General features: G+C 43.0%; 1 protein-coding gene across 2 annotated transcripts in view; it reads right to left on the reverse strand.

Moving 5' to 3' along the window:
• ARAP2 (ArfGAP with RhoGAP domain, ankyrin repeat and PH domain 2) overlaps positions 1-11,350 on the reverse strand; it is a 162,249-nt gene extending 150,899 nt beyond the window's left edge. For both annotated transcript variants that reach the window (XM_032495553.1, XM_032495548.1), the window contains exon 1: positions 11,044-11,350. The gene's annotated coding sequence lies outside the window, so the exon portion shown is untranslated. The remainder of the gene's footprint in view (positions 1-11,043) is intronic.
• Between the last annotated feature and the right edge of the window lie 2,097 nt (positions 11,351-13,447).

Raw genomic sequence — 13,447 nt, forward strand, 5'->3', positions numbered from 1 at the left:
CACATAAACCTCCAGAGCGGCTGACTCAAGGATGGATATACCAAATGTTCTGACCAAGCCACCTCTTTCCACTGTCAGTGAACATGCTAATGAACCAGATTCCTTCTCATGGCCCAGAAAGGCTCCCTCCCACGGGCCCTACAATGCTCTCTGCGCTTTCATGTTGGCTCCATCTCCAGACTTTTTAACCATCTGACTGTCCATGAGTGTTCACAGATCCACTTCCTTAGAGGCTTCTGGCCCCAAGTCCATCATCAGACGCGAAGAGATTGGGATGCCCAACTCTATACAAGTCTACCAGGTGCAAACTCAACATGAAATCGAAGCCTCCACGTTCTGACCTCCACTTGGGCACCTGGTGCACACGCCGTGCTCTAGGTTAGTGGCTCTCTGGGCACCGGTCAGTGGTCGGACTGTTCAGCAGCAGCTGCTGAGAGCAGATGCAGGAATCTGCTTTTGTAACGTACTCCAAAGAAGACTGGGATATGCAACAAAATTCAGTAATTACAGTTGTAAATTCCTCACACTCCCCACAGATGCTTTATGCCATCCCACCTCAGCCTAAGGCCACCGCTCTCCGCCCTCAGGAGGGATGTGCTTCCCAACACAGCGCCCACGAGCCTGGAGTCAGACTCAGACCCTACGTCCTCCACTTTCCAGCAGGGCGAACCCCAGCACACGTCCATGTGTCTGTTTCCCTACCCACAAAACGGAAACGCTCACAGGTACCTCAGTGCTGGTGAAGATTCACCGAGATAATCCATCCTAAGTGTTAAAATGGTGCTTAGTCCGTGGTGAAGGCTTAGGATATGTTCATTTCCATCATTATAATTATTTATTTTCATCACTAAGTCATTATCTTCCCACAACTGCAATCTTTCCCAGTCTTGACGCCTAACTCAAATGCTGTTTCCCTTACAAGCTCCCTACAGGACAAGAAATAAACTCTCTTCTCTGCATTCCTACAGCATTTAATCACAGTCCACTCATTCCAGAGTCACCTACAGAAGTGGGACAGCGCAACTTAAAGCTGAGATTTTGAAGCCAACAACATGGGTCAAATCCCAGGATGTAACCTTTCTGTGCCTCAGTTTCCTCATCAGGAAAGCAGGAGTGATAACAGTACCTACCTCACAGGACTGTTGTAACACATTTAGAGCACCAACTGCACACAACAAATGTTAAATAAATATCTGCCATTATAATTATTTCGATTATCCCACAATAAAATAATAAATCTGCCAAGATGATGACCAGCCCACATAAGCTGCCCAATTACTGCCAGTCAACTTACTCGTTTGGAAACATCATATGTGACGTATATGCAGTGCATGTTTAGAGAAGGAACAAACAGCCGGCCTGGCAGACGTGAATGCGCATCCGCCTGTGCTATCCTGACCCATTTCTAAGAGAAAGTAAAAGTAGAAGGGAAGAAGCATTCGGGAGCACCTGCTACCTGCCTGGTTTTCAATATCACTTAATAACCATAGTCTTATTATCTTATGGAGCTCTACCTTGAAAGCACCACCAGCTGCTTCTCACCACCTCTCCTGCTCACATCCAAGTCCAGGCCACCGTCTCATCTATTTCAGATCTCTGTAACAGCCTCTTGCCTGATATTCTTGCTTCTGTCCTGGCCCGCTGCCCCCACAAGCAGTATATTTCCAATAGAGCAGCAAGAATGATTCATTTCATAACAGACGTCACACCACATCACTCCTTGCAACTTCTCAACCGCATTTTCCCCGGCTTTCCCCACCCCCATCACTCAGTCAGCACCAAGCTGGCCTGTCCACCTCATGACCTGACCTCCCACACTTCCATCTCCTTCGTCAATATACCCGTGGCTAACAGCTCACTCCATCACTTAGTAGGTCTCTGCTCCAATGTGTCCTCTTCAGAGGGGCCTTCCCTCATGGTGCTATGCAGATAAGCATGCCTTGTGCCTCATTCCTCCCCACCCTCGCTTCCTCTGTCTTCATGGCATGGTACTACCTGGTATCTGTGAACTTTTACAAGAGGGCAGGGATCCTGTCTCCTGTTCACTGCTCTAGGCCTTGAGTTAGGACACTCTCGGGCATATAAAAGATGCTCAGTAAATGCTTGCTGAATGACTGGCACAAAAACAGACACATAGGTCAAAGGAACGGAATAGAGCGCCCAGAAGTAAACCCATGCACTATGGTCAATCTATGACAAAGGAGATAAGAATTTACAATGGAGAAAAGATATTTTCTTCTTTAATAAGAGGTGCTGGGAAAACTGGACAGCCACATGTAAATCAATGAAATGAGAACATTTTCCCACACCATTTACAAAAATAAGCTCAAAATAGAAGTAAGACCTAAACGTAAAACCAGAAACCATAAGATTCTTGAAAATAACATAAGCAGAACACTCTTTGACATAAACTGTAGCAGTATTTTTTTTGGATCTGTCTCCTAAAGTAAATGAAACAAAAGCAAAATTAAACAAACAGGACTACATTAAACTTAATTAACCTTTTGCACAGCAAAGAAAACCATCCGCAAAAAAAAAAAAACCTATTGAATGGGAGAAAATATTTGCAAATGATATGATCGATAAGGGATTAATAGTCAAAATATATAAATAGCTCATACATTCAATATCAAAAAGCCAATGACTCAGTCAAAAAATGAGTAGAAGACCTGAATAGGCATTTTACCAAAGAAGGCATACAGATGGCCAACAGGCACGTGAAAAGATGCTCAACATCGCTAATCATCAGAGAAATGCAAATTGAAACCACAATGAGACATCACCTCACACCTGTCAGAATGGCTATCATCAAAAAGAACCCAGATAACAAATGCTGGTGAAGATGTAGAGAAAAGGGAACCTGTGTGCACTGTTGGCAGGAATGTAAATTGGTGCAGTCACTGTAGAGAACAGTATGGAGGTTTCTCAAAAAAACTAAAAACAAAACTACCATATGATCCAGCAATTTCACTCCTGGGCATATATCCAGTAAAAATAAAAACACTAATTCAAAAAGATACAAGCCCCCAAATGTTCATAGCAGCATTATTCACAATAGCCAAGATATGGAAGCAACCTAAGTGTCCATTAACAAATGAACAGACAAAAAAATGTGATATACACTCAGCCATAAAAAAGAATGAAATTCTGCCATTTGCAGCAACATGGATGAAGCCAGAGGGTATCATGCTTAGTGAAATAAGTCAGGCAGAGAAAGAAAAATACTCTGTTATCACTTATATTAGGACTCTAAAAAATGAATATAACAAAACAGAAACAGACCCATGGATATAGAGAACAAACTAGTAGTTACCAATGGAGAGAGGGAAGGAAAGAGGGGCAAGACAGGGAAGGAGATTAAGAACTACAAACTCTTATGTATAAAATAAGCAGGAAGGATACAGTGTACCACACAGGCAAGTATAGCCTTTATTCTGTAATAACTTTAAATGGAATATAACCTATAAAATACTGAATCACTATATTGTACACCTGAAACTAATATAATATTGTAAGTCAACTTTAATTAAAAAAAAATACGAGTTGGGACAGCCTTCCTCCTCCTAATGCCTCAAGTTAAACAAAAAAACAAAAAAACACCCACCCTCCACCCATTACTAGCAGAACTCTGTCTTACTCACTAGTTGAACTAGGAAAGAAAACAACCGAAAACCTGGAGTCACTTCATTAAACCATAAGGTTATTAAGTATTCAGTGCAGGCAACTTCTGGAATTACCTTTGCTTGATTTTAATATCTTATGGGAGGGAAAAGTAGCATAGTACAATTGAACTCACTCGCCAGTCTAACCCATTTTTTTTTAAAGCACACCATTTTAAAATCAGAAACATAATAACCTTAGAGTTTTTAGAAACCTGCGAATGTGTCGAAATAATAGGCTTAACAATCACAGGATCACAGGACTGAAAGGAACCTTAGACAAGTATGTACCAAATAGAAAGAAGTTAGGCTGCACATGAGGAGTGAAACTTTTCAATGTTATCAGTACAAGTCTTACAGACTCTAACAAGGAAAATTTATTGTGTTCCAGAACAGGAGCCCCCCAACTGAGTGGATCTCCTAGGGGGAAACCCAGAAATGTGTGAGAAACTGCTTTTGCTTGTGGCACCATTATAACATCCTACAGTATCACCCAAAGTAGAAACCTCAGGTACAATTTTTATCCCTCCAAATCTCTACAACTAATCCGCTATCCCCATAGGACACCTGGCACCATAGGTGACTAAAAGAAGTGTCCTCGACTTCACGTTACTAATGTGGAGAAATAGCTAATCTCTTAAAAACTCAGAGAGCTCCATATAAATGACATGCCAAACCAGTTAGTTTAGGCTACAGGTCTTAGAGAATTCCACCTTTGCTTCAGTACAGAATAGTCACGAGAAATCGGTATCACTGTATTTGCATATCAAGCAAACTCGCTGTTAAACACCAAGATATTAACTCCACACATTCATGAAGACAAATAGTTTCACTTTACACCCCACAACCATGCAGAAGAGGAAGTGGTTTTGAGAAAACATGCTTGCTGTCATAATAGCCCATCCCATAGGGTAGAGCAGACTACCGAAGGTCAGAGGTCAAGAACCCTACTGCCCCAGAATGGGGTGAAATTGGTAATTTAGCACCTCTCTCCTCTACCATCAGTCACCTACCTTAGCTTGTGGCAACACTCCCCCCATCAAACCCCACACAGGAAGCCCAGTTCCCTCAACCTGGCCATCTCCCAGAGCCACAGTCACCCACAGGCTCTGCCCTCCTCTCCCTCATGCCCTCTACCTTGGCCACTCTCTCTCCCACCCATCAAAACACATCCGTCCTTTCTTATGCACCCTCAGACTTATATTGCTAATAGTAATAGCCTATATTTGCAAAGTGTTCACAAACCATCTGTGTAGGATCTCATTTAATCCTCACAGCTGTCTTGGGAGGGAAGCAAGCCCCATGCCCAAAGTCACACAGCAGATAAACAGTGGATAAATTCCGTAATTCTAAGAGTAGGACTCCGCAGTTGGTGCTGTTAACTGTGACGCCTCCTACTAGCTACCCAACTGATTTAACAGTAGAAGGGCATCAAGGGTCTCACACTCTCCCTCTCATTTGACTGCCGAGCTGGGCACAAGCACTTAGAGTCACTAGGGAAATGCTGCTTAAGTATCCTGTGCCTTGCCAACTAGAGTCTACAAACCTTTTCAGTCTGTGAGTCTATGTGTCCATGCATGTGGGTAAATTCGGAAGCCTACAGTCATTTACATTTATTTGCTTGAGATTTAAGAGCCAATGATAAATTAAAGGAGAACATTAGTGAAATTCCTGTATAAAGAATGGTAATACAGAATTTAGTTTCTTAAAACAACTGATATACTACAACAGTATGAAACCAGAGTCATATATGATGAAAGTATTTATTGCCCACCAGAGCAGTCAATGGTGATGGTTTAAAGCAAAGAAACAAACAAAAACACAGCTTGATTAGAATAGATGGTATTGATGTATTGCTTCAAAAGGTACTTGATCATGGTCTTAAAGGTTTAAGTTTAAATGTGACACAAAAGGAAACAGAGTAACAGCAACCCAAATGTTCATTGATGAATGAAGGGATTAAAAAAGGTAATATATTCACAAAACTGACTACCATGCAGCCTTCAAAAGGAAGGACTTACTGTAATATGCTGCAACAGGGATGAACCTTGAGGACATTATGCTAAATGAAATGAGCCACTCACAAAAGAGCAAATACTGTCTGACTCTGCTTATATGAGCTATCTAAAGTCATCAAATTCACAGAAATAGAACATAGGATGATGGTTGTGAGGGGCAGGGGACAGGGAATAGAGGGACAGGGGACAGTTATTTAACCGGTACAGAATTTCATTTCTGCAAGATGAAAAAGTTCTGGAGATCTGTTTCACAACAATGTAAATACACTCAACACCACCGAACTGTACACTTAAAAATAGTAAAGACAGCAAGTTTATGCTATGTGCATTTTTCCTGCACTAAGGAGGAGACAGGATAGACTAGAAGATTTGGGCTGGCTTCTAGGCTTTTATTAGAACTGAATTCCTGTATATACCTGAACTTTTTCTTTCCTTGAGGGGCCAATTCTAGTCCTACAGATGTCTACCACCACATCCCTGAGTCTCCCCCTCTTCCACACCTCATTACTTCCTACCCAGGCAGCAGTACACAAAGCACAGTGCTCTAGAGCCAGGCTGCCTGAATTCCAACCCATCCTTTCCCACCTGTTCACTGTGTACCTGATGTTAACTTCCCTGAAGCTCAGTTTCCAACTCTGTAAAATGAGGATAACATATCTGATAAGATTTCTGTTCGAATTAAACAAGTAAAATATATAAGGTATTTAGAATGCCTACCTCACAGGACTGTTTGGAGGATGAAATGAATAAATATGCATGTACCTGACATGAACTGAAGTGTAAAAAAACACTTGCTGATTATTAATTCGTCTGCTGCATACCATGTTGTACTTGGTCCCATTCATACTGTATTACTGCACTTGGTGTGACTGGCATTCTCCTGACTGCCTAATAAAGTTACATTCCTTTAAACAGGCGATGTAAATTATTCTTCTCATAAACCTACAAAGCACCAAACGCAGCAGTAAACATAGTTTTAGCAGCTTAGTAAAATTTAGATGTGGTTAGAGTAGCAAGAATGATTTTTTACCTGAAGACTTTAGACCTGGGACACAGCACAGTGAGTACCAGTCATCCCAGCTTTGCTGTATTGTACCTGCATAAACCTGGGAGAATTCTTTCATTTTTCTGAGCTGCACCACTGCCATCTGTAAGCAGTGATGGCAAGAATGCCTACCTCACAGGACTGTTTAGAAGATGAAATGAGTAAATATGCATAAAGATCTTAGTTCTTGGCAAGCAATAAGCATTTAATTAATGTCTGCTGGATGAAGAATAACTGAAGTTTGAGCTGAAAATAGACAGGCTCTGGGCAAAAGCATTCCACCCCTCGGATCAAGGAGAGAAGATCATTCTAAGTTATGTTTTGATTATTTTACTTGCTGTGCAATCTGAAAAACACAACTCTTTCAAAATCTAGAACTTGCTATCCATCTCCAGGTCCAGTGAAGGCCAGTAGTGATCATTCCTTTACTTATTATGAGAAGTTATTACTAGTGTTACAGCTGGGTTAGGTGTCTTGGATGACACCCCAACAGTTATGTGGCTTGAAAAATCGCCTTAGCTTCAGTTAGTCTTTTCTCTTTCAAACTGTCCATCCAGATTTTAAGTTAAGTGGCTAATGTTTGGGACTCATTTTCAGTTCTAATTCAGAGACCTTTCAAGTGGAGCCATAATTCTTGGGCAACCAGAGAAAGATTCCATCTTCCCGGATTCCTACAAGAGCAGGAGTGGGGATAATGAAATGGCATCACAAGCCACAGCCTGCATCACCATGGGGGACTCCTGCTGGGGAGCCCCTAAAACCTGGGCGGCTGCTTCTGCTCCCTCCCTCTGGGCCAGCTCCCTCCTAGTCCTCCCCACCATTTAGCCACATCTGTATTCTGACAGCTGAAAAGAAAACCAGGCCCTTTAGAATTCTTGATACAATAGAATTCTGTTCCATTTCATGCTACACTGAACAGTTTTAATGTTTAATTGACTGAGGTCAAAATTAGCACGATACTACACTTCAACAATAAGATTTTAAAATGTACACTTATGATATGTGCATTTATATATATCTATCGATTTTAAATTTTTAATACAAATGTATACTCCACTATTTCTTTGACTTTGAGCCACATTTTTAGACTGACAACCAGATGTTTCAAAATAGCCCACTGTGAATGGTTTCCTCTCTCTGCACTTATAAATAGCACCCTGACCTCTTTTCCAACTGAATTTGAGGGCTTATTCCTATTGGTTCTGTAATCATTAAAGTCTCCTTTCCTTAGATGGAGGGTATCTCAGCAAATGTCTCCCAACTTATTGACTCATTTATTTACATTTATTCATTCAGTAAATATTTAAGGAACACTAACTACTCTCCCCACGATAACACTGAGAAATATTTGCAAGTCAAGATAACACCTATTATCTTATTTGAGAACAGTGCTAAGTGCTATAAAGAAAGTGAACACACAATGTCCTCTGAGTTTAAAATCTAAAGGGGCAGGTTAGACATGACTGTAAGCAAGGGACAATGACATGCATATGGTCAGTTCTTCACTAGTCAGTAAGTGTCAATAAAGAGGAATACCAAAGCTGGAAGACTCAAATGTACCCAATAAAAGCACTGAAAGAGTAATGATGAGACAAACCAAGTTTTGTGACCTTGACTTTCACATAATTCACACTTGAAGTACTGTTTTACACTTACTCACATAGAGAAGTAGCACCATCATCTTTCATGAGTGCCAAGGAACTCTTAAGTATCTCAAATCAACTCCATGAATATAAGTGAAACATGCAGAAATTGAGACCTCTGAGGATGGAGAGAGCGGTGAAGGAGTGTGGAGGGGAGTTTCACGATGTATAGGAAAGAATGCAGCAAGCACTGACAGCTGCACCTAAAGTCGAAGGAATGCCACTCAGGGGGCAACGAGGGAGAAGACGTCTCCAGGCAATCAAGGAGATGAGAAGAGCTGGGATGGACCTCGGGCTCGATGGGTAACAAAAGGTGATCACAAAAAAGGAAGCTGGAATTGGCTATGGAGGGGCCAGGCTAAGGATTCTGAACTTAAGATACTCTCATCAGATGCTATGCAAGTGTCTTAGCAACTACTCTCACCATGACCACCCCCAGGAGCCCATCACCCGATAAACAGCATGGAGACAGGGAGATCACATTTCTCTTGTACTTTCCCCTGATCACCTCTCCAACTCCAAACTGATTGAACCATTCTGTCCTCTTCCTAAAGCTACGTGATGGAACCAGAAGTCTTTTTTGTTTTTGCATTCTACTTTGTGAGAACCATGTGGGAAGACACACAGTCTTCTGAGTCCTTCCCTGAGTATCCCCTCAGCGCCCAGCCCCCTTGTGCACAAATGATATGAGGCAGAAAAATAATTCTCCCCACTCTTCACTAGTAGTTGTTACCCTGAAGTTGCTCAAAATGACTACTCCACCCTAGTCAGGGCTCCTCTGTTCCCTCCATAGGCTGGGTAAGGAAGTAAGTTATGCTGAGTCGAAACTTCAACAAAATTTCACAGGTCAAATTTCTAACTAGCAAGGATCATATAAAGAAAGTACCATCAACTATTATCTCAATTAAGGAAATAAGTAGGCAAAATGGTGCCACTACAATATGAATTTAGTCTGACTTATAATACTTCAACTTAAAATGATAAACTACAGTGGTCCAGGCCTTCACAGAAAAGATTAAGAAGACATCTTATAGCCTCTAATCTCTCATCAGTCACATTTGGTCTAAGCTAAGAATTATTTCCAATATTAAGAAGAAGTTCTTAACTTAATTTTACAGAAAACTCCAGAAATCCCTCATTTTAGAAAGTACAAAGATTGGACTCAATGAGTCAACAAGTGAAGGGGGGAAAAACTTGTTAAAAGAACCACTTGTTAAAAGCAATGGCTGTCATTTAGAGGTAGCATTTTTATATTATCTTTCACCAGCCTTTCTCAAAGTTGCAAGGAGGTGGGGTAGAAAGTAACAAAACAAAAAGAAATAACTTCTTGAATACCATGAAGTTTATAACTCAGAGTCCTAAGAGAATTTTAAAATTTTTACAGTCTTATGACACTAATGTTAAGAGTTTCCAAGAACATTGCAATTCTTTATAATCTGAGCCCTATACTTAACCACAGTAACTAAGTAGTTGAATTGTAAAGTACTCATTGAGTATCTATGAGCCTCACACTGCTAGAAACTTGTAGTGAAATTAGATGATTAAGAATTTGTATTAAAAAAAAAGAATTTGTTTTTAGAAGCAGACTCACAGATACAGAGAACTAGTGGTTACCAGTGGGAAGGGGGAAGGGGCAGTATATCGGTAAGGGGTGTGAAAAGACTCGTGGGATTATATGAAATCAAATGTGTGAAACTTTTGAAAATTGTAAACCACTAGAATTTAATAAATCTTTCATTCAATCAATTTTTTTCATATTCAAAAGACACAGGAAAAATGAAAAAATATATATATGCTTGTTTTTAAATGTACCCTCACCTTCCCCTTCCATGGACAATCCATATAAAATCTGACAGGCTTCCAGAGGAAGGAAAAACTACAAACACATGCACGCCCACATAAATAAGTTTTAACAAGTCATTTGACTTTCCCTCTAGGTACATTTCCATTTAAATAAATCTGACGGTACTGACAAGTCAAGTCTATATAAAACACCCTTGGTGTTAAGACCCACCTTGAGTGTTTATGTGTTAAATATATGTTTGAAAAGGAGCCAGGGAGATATTTCCACTTGAGGCTCTAGCCTAGTTCCATGACCCGTTTTACTTTTTCCTCTTTTTTTTAAACATTGCTAAATAGTGTAATGTCATGAGAATTTCCCCCTCAATATTTCTCTATAAGTGCATTAAAGTTACAACTAAGAGTTTAAAAGTATTTCTCTATTTTTCCCCCCTTGAAAAAGTTAGCTTCCTTTTTAAAACAGCCATAATTTCATCTTCCAATTACTTTCGGGCAATGTTCCATAAACTAGCGCTTAAGTGCGGGAGAAATCAATACTGAGCTTGTAAGTACAACACTATTATTGGTAATCACAATGACATCCGATTAAATGTACTCTTAAAAATAGCTTATTTTTCAATACATTTTTCTTAACTAAAAGGATATAAGCCTACTTCAAGGACAACCTTGCACAAAGAAAAATGTTGTTATCACCATACAAACGTTCAAAAGTCGAAAATGTCATTCCACACAAACTAGTTTCTAATTTCCCTCTAATTATCAAAGGTTATATAGTTCACAATATAATTTCACGATGCCTTCCCCCAAATCAAAATTACCCCAGATGGCCGCAAGGAGGTCAGGGAAACGTTTAAGAAAACAAGCCAGGATGAACTTACTTTACTTAATGAGATGGGTATCCTTTCTCCCTGGAGACCTGTCTCCAAAAGATCAATCTGGTAAACTCACTGTCGACAGGTCCAGGAGTATGAGGTTGGGTTCGGGCAGGCGGAGGCCAAATGATTGTAATTAAAGTTAATTAACAGGCCTGCCGTCTCAAAGTGTATAACGAGCAGGGTGCGGGGGAGCACAGAAACCCCAGCAAACTCATTATCACTACAGAATAAATAACTTGGTGCCTGAAACTCCCTAAAGGGCAGCTCCTTTTCCAGGAGGAGAGTCTAGTTGTCTACCCGGATTGTCACCCGCTAAGCCAAATCCCATTAGTAATTGGAGTTTTTGTATTACTTACCCCCTTCTGGTTTCCTTTTAGACGCCCACACGCGAGAGCGAAATCCAAGGGGCAGAAACCGGAGCCGAACACTTTGCGCGCTGGAAATGTACCCGGAAAGGTGCCGGAAAGCCCCGGCCCGGCCTCAGACGGTCCTCCCGCCCGGCCCCGCCGCCCAGCCCACCGCGGCCTCCGGGACTCGCCCCACGCGCGGGCAGCGGAGCTGGAGAGGCGCGGCAAGGCGTGCAGGGGATCCCGGGCGCCGGCGTCTCCCCTGGCCGGGCTCGCTCTGTCCTCACGCGTCCGTTCCAGGCGCGGGGCCTCTGCTGCCCGGTCCCCGCCGGCTGCCCGCACCGCGTCTGCTGCCAGGCGGCGGCCGCGCTGGCGGCGCTGTCACTCGGGCGGCGCGCCGCGGCCGCCGCACCTGGAGGCGGGGAGCGCGAGCCGGCGCGCAGCTCCGGAAGCGCCGCGCCCGCGACCCGCGCCCACCCCAGGTGCTCCCGCGCGGCGCCTCGGCCGCTTCCTCCCGGCCTGCGGGGGCGGGGAGAGGCGCCCGGCTCGGGGGCAGCGCCGCTCAGCTGCGGGGGCAGCCGGGCCGGCCGCCCTGGTTCCGCAGCATAGTTGGGCGGCTGACTCAGTCTGCCGCGACTCGGCCGCGCCTGGCACCCTCGCCACCTGGCGCACCTCGGCCCCGGGGCTCCCTGGCCGGCGGGGTTGGAGGAGCTGAGAGGGCGCGTCCCGAAGGCCTGAGCGGCGAGGGCATGGCCCTCCCGGGACCGAGATGCCCGTGACCCTTCCCCGACTCCCACTGGCCAGATGGTTGGTCGGTGCGCTCTGATTGGGGGGGGGGGGGGTTGTCAAATGGGCGGAACCTCACCACCACTGATGATTAGTATTACTCTACTAAGTACTTTCCCTGTTACCTCAGCGTTTCCCAAACTTAAGACTCATCTAGGACGCTGGTTTTCCCAGGCTGCTTCTGCGTAAAGTTGCATTCAATGAACTCGGAAATCTATTTATCAAGCCCCGTGCTGATTAGGCTGAACCCATTATATCGAATCCTCCTTTATGTAGTCTCTTTGAAGAAGGGATTAATATTCGCACTTTCCAGTTGAGGAGTCCGTGGGGTACAGCAACTTGCCCAAGGGGACACAGCTTTAAGGGATGGAGGTGGTTTTCAATTTAGATCTTAACTCTCTCCCCTGAGCAATACAACCTCCTCACAGATTTTTTTAAATTCTCTTTTCTTGTCTCCGCCCCCACCCCGCCCCCACCCCTCGGAGAGGAGGGCTAACCCTGCTCTAGTCCTCTGGGCACCGGAGATTGTTAGATCTGGGAAAGACATCTCCTCTTGGACTTGCACCTTGACAGGTAACAGTAAGGCAGCAAGAAAATACGGGGATCCATAAAGAAAAGCCCTAGTGCGCCCCCATATACCTAAGTGTCCAGAAAACCGACTTGTTTGCAAGAGAATTCAAGGACCAACTCCTTATTTTTATTTTTTTAATTAACATCTTTTTACCGACTGTATTTGGAATTCTCTCCCTTGAAAGATGAAACGTCCTTATCTTTCCCCAGTACCTGTTGATAGAAGTAAAGCAATTAGGGAAACTGCTGAGCTTATTATGAAAATGAGGTAATTGGTGAAGTCCAGAGTGTGGGAGGCTTCCCAGGATCCCAGGCCCTTGGGAGGTATCATCTTCACCAAAAAACCTGCCTGTGAAAAAGCACCCTCCAGCCCCGGGCAGACTCTGTGACAGCTGTGGCTGGCACTCTCCAGAGACACCAAATTTCCAGTTTCTTTTGAGCTAAATACTTTATAGCAAGCCCTGTTTCCACCAGGAAAGTTTTCTTGATATTTCCCGGACCTCAAGAATGATCTTTTCTTTGGATTCCTGTAGAATTGTATTTATGTGGCTCTTTCTTGGTTTCATATTAAGCCCATACTCTTTGTGGGGTTTTTTTTTCCCCTCTCCCTCAGAGTTCTCACATACTTGTCATTTATTTTTATCTTTGTAAGCCATCTTAAATCCTTTTCTGAACAAGGTGGGTTATAAATAAACAAAAAATTC

The sequence above is a fragment of the Camelus ferus genome, chromosome 2 (genome assembly GCF_009834535.1).
Source record: "Camelus ferus isolate YT-003-E chromosome 2, BCGSAC_Cfer_1.0, whole genome shotgun sequence".
In the NCBI taxonomy this organism is placed as follows: domain Eukaryota; kingdom Metazoa; phylum Chordata; class Mammalia; order Artiodactyla; family Camelidae; genus Camelus; species Camelus ferus.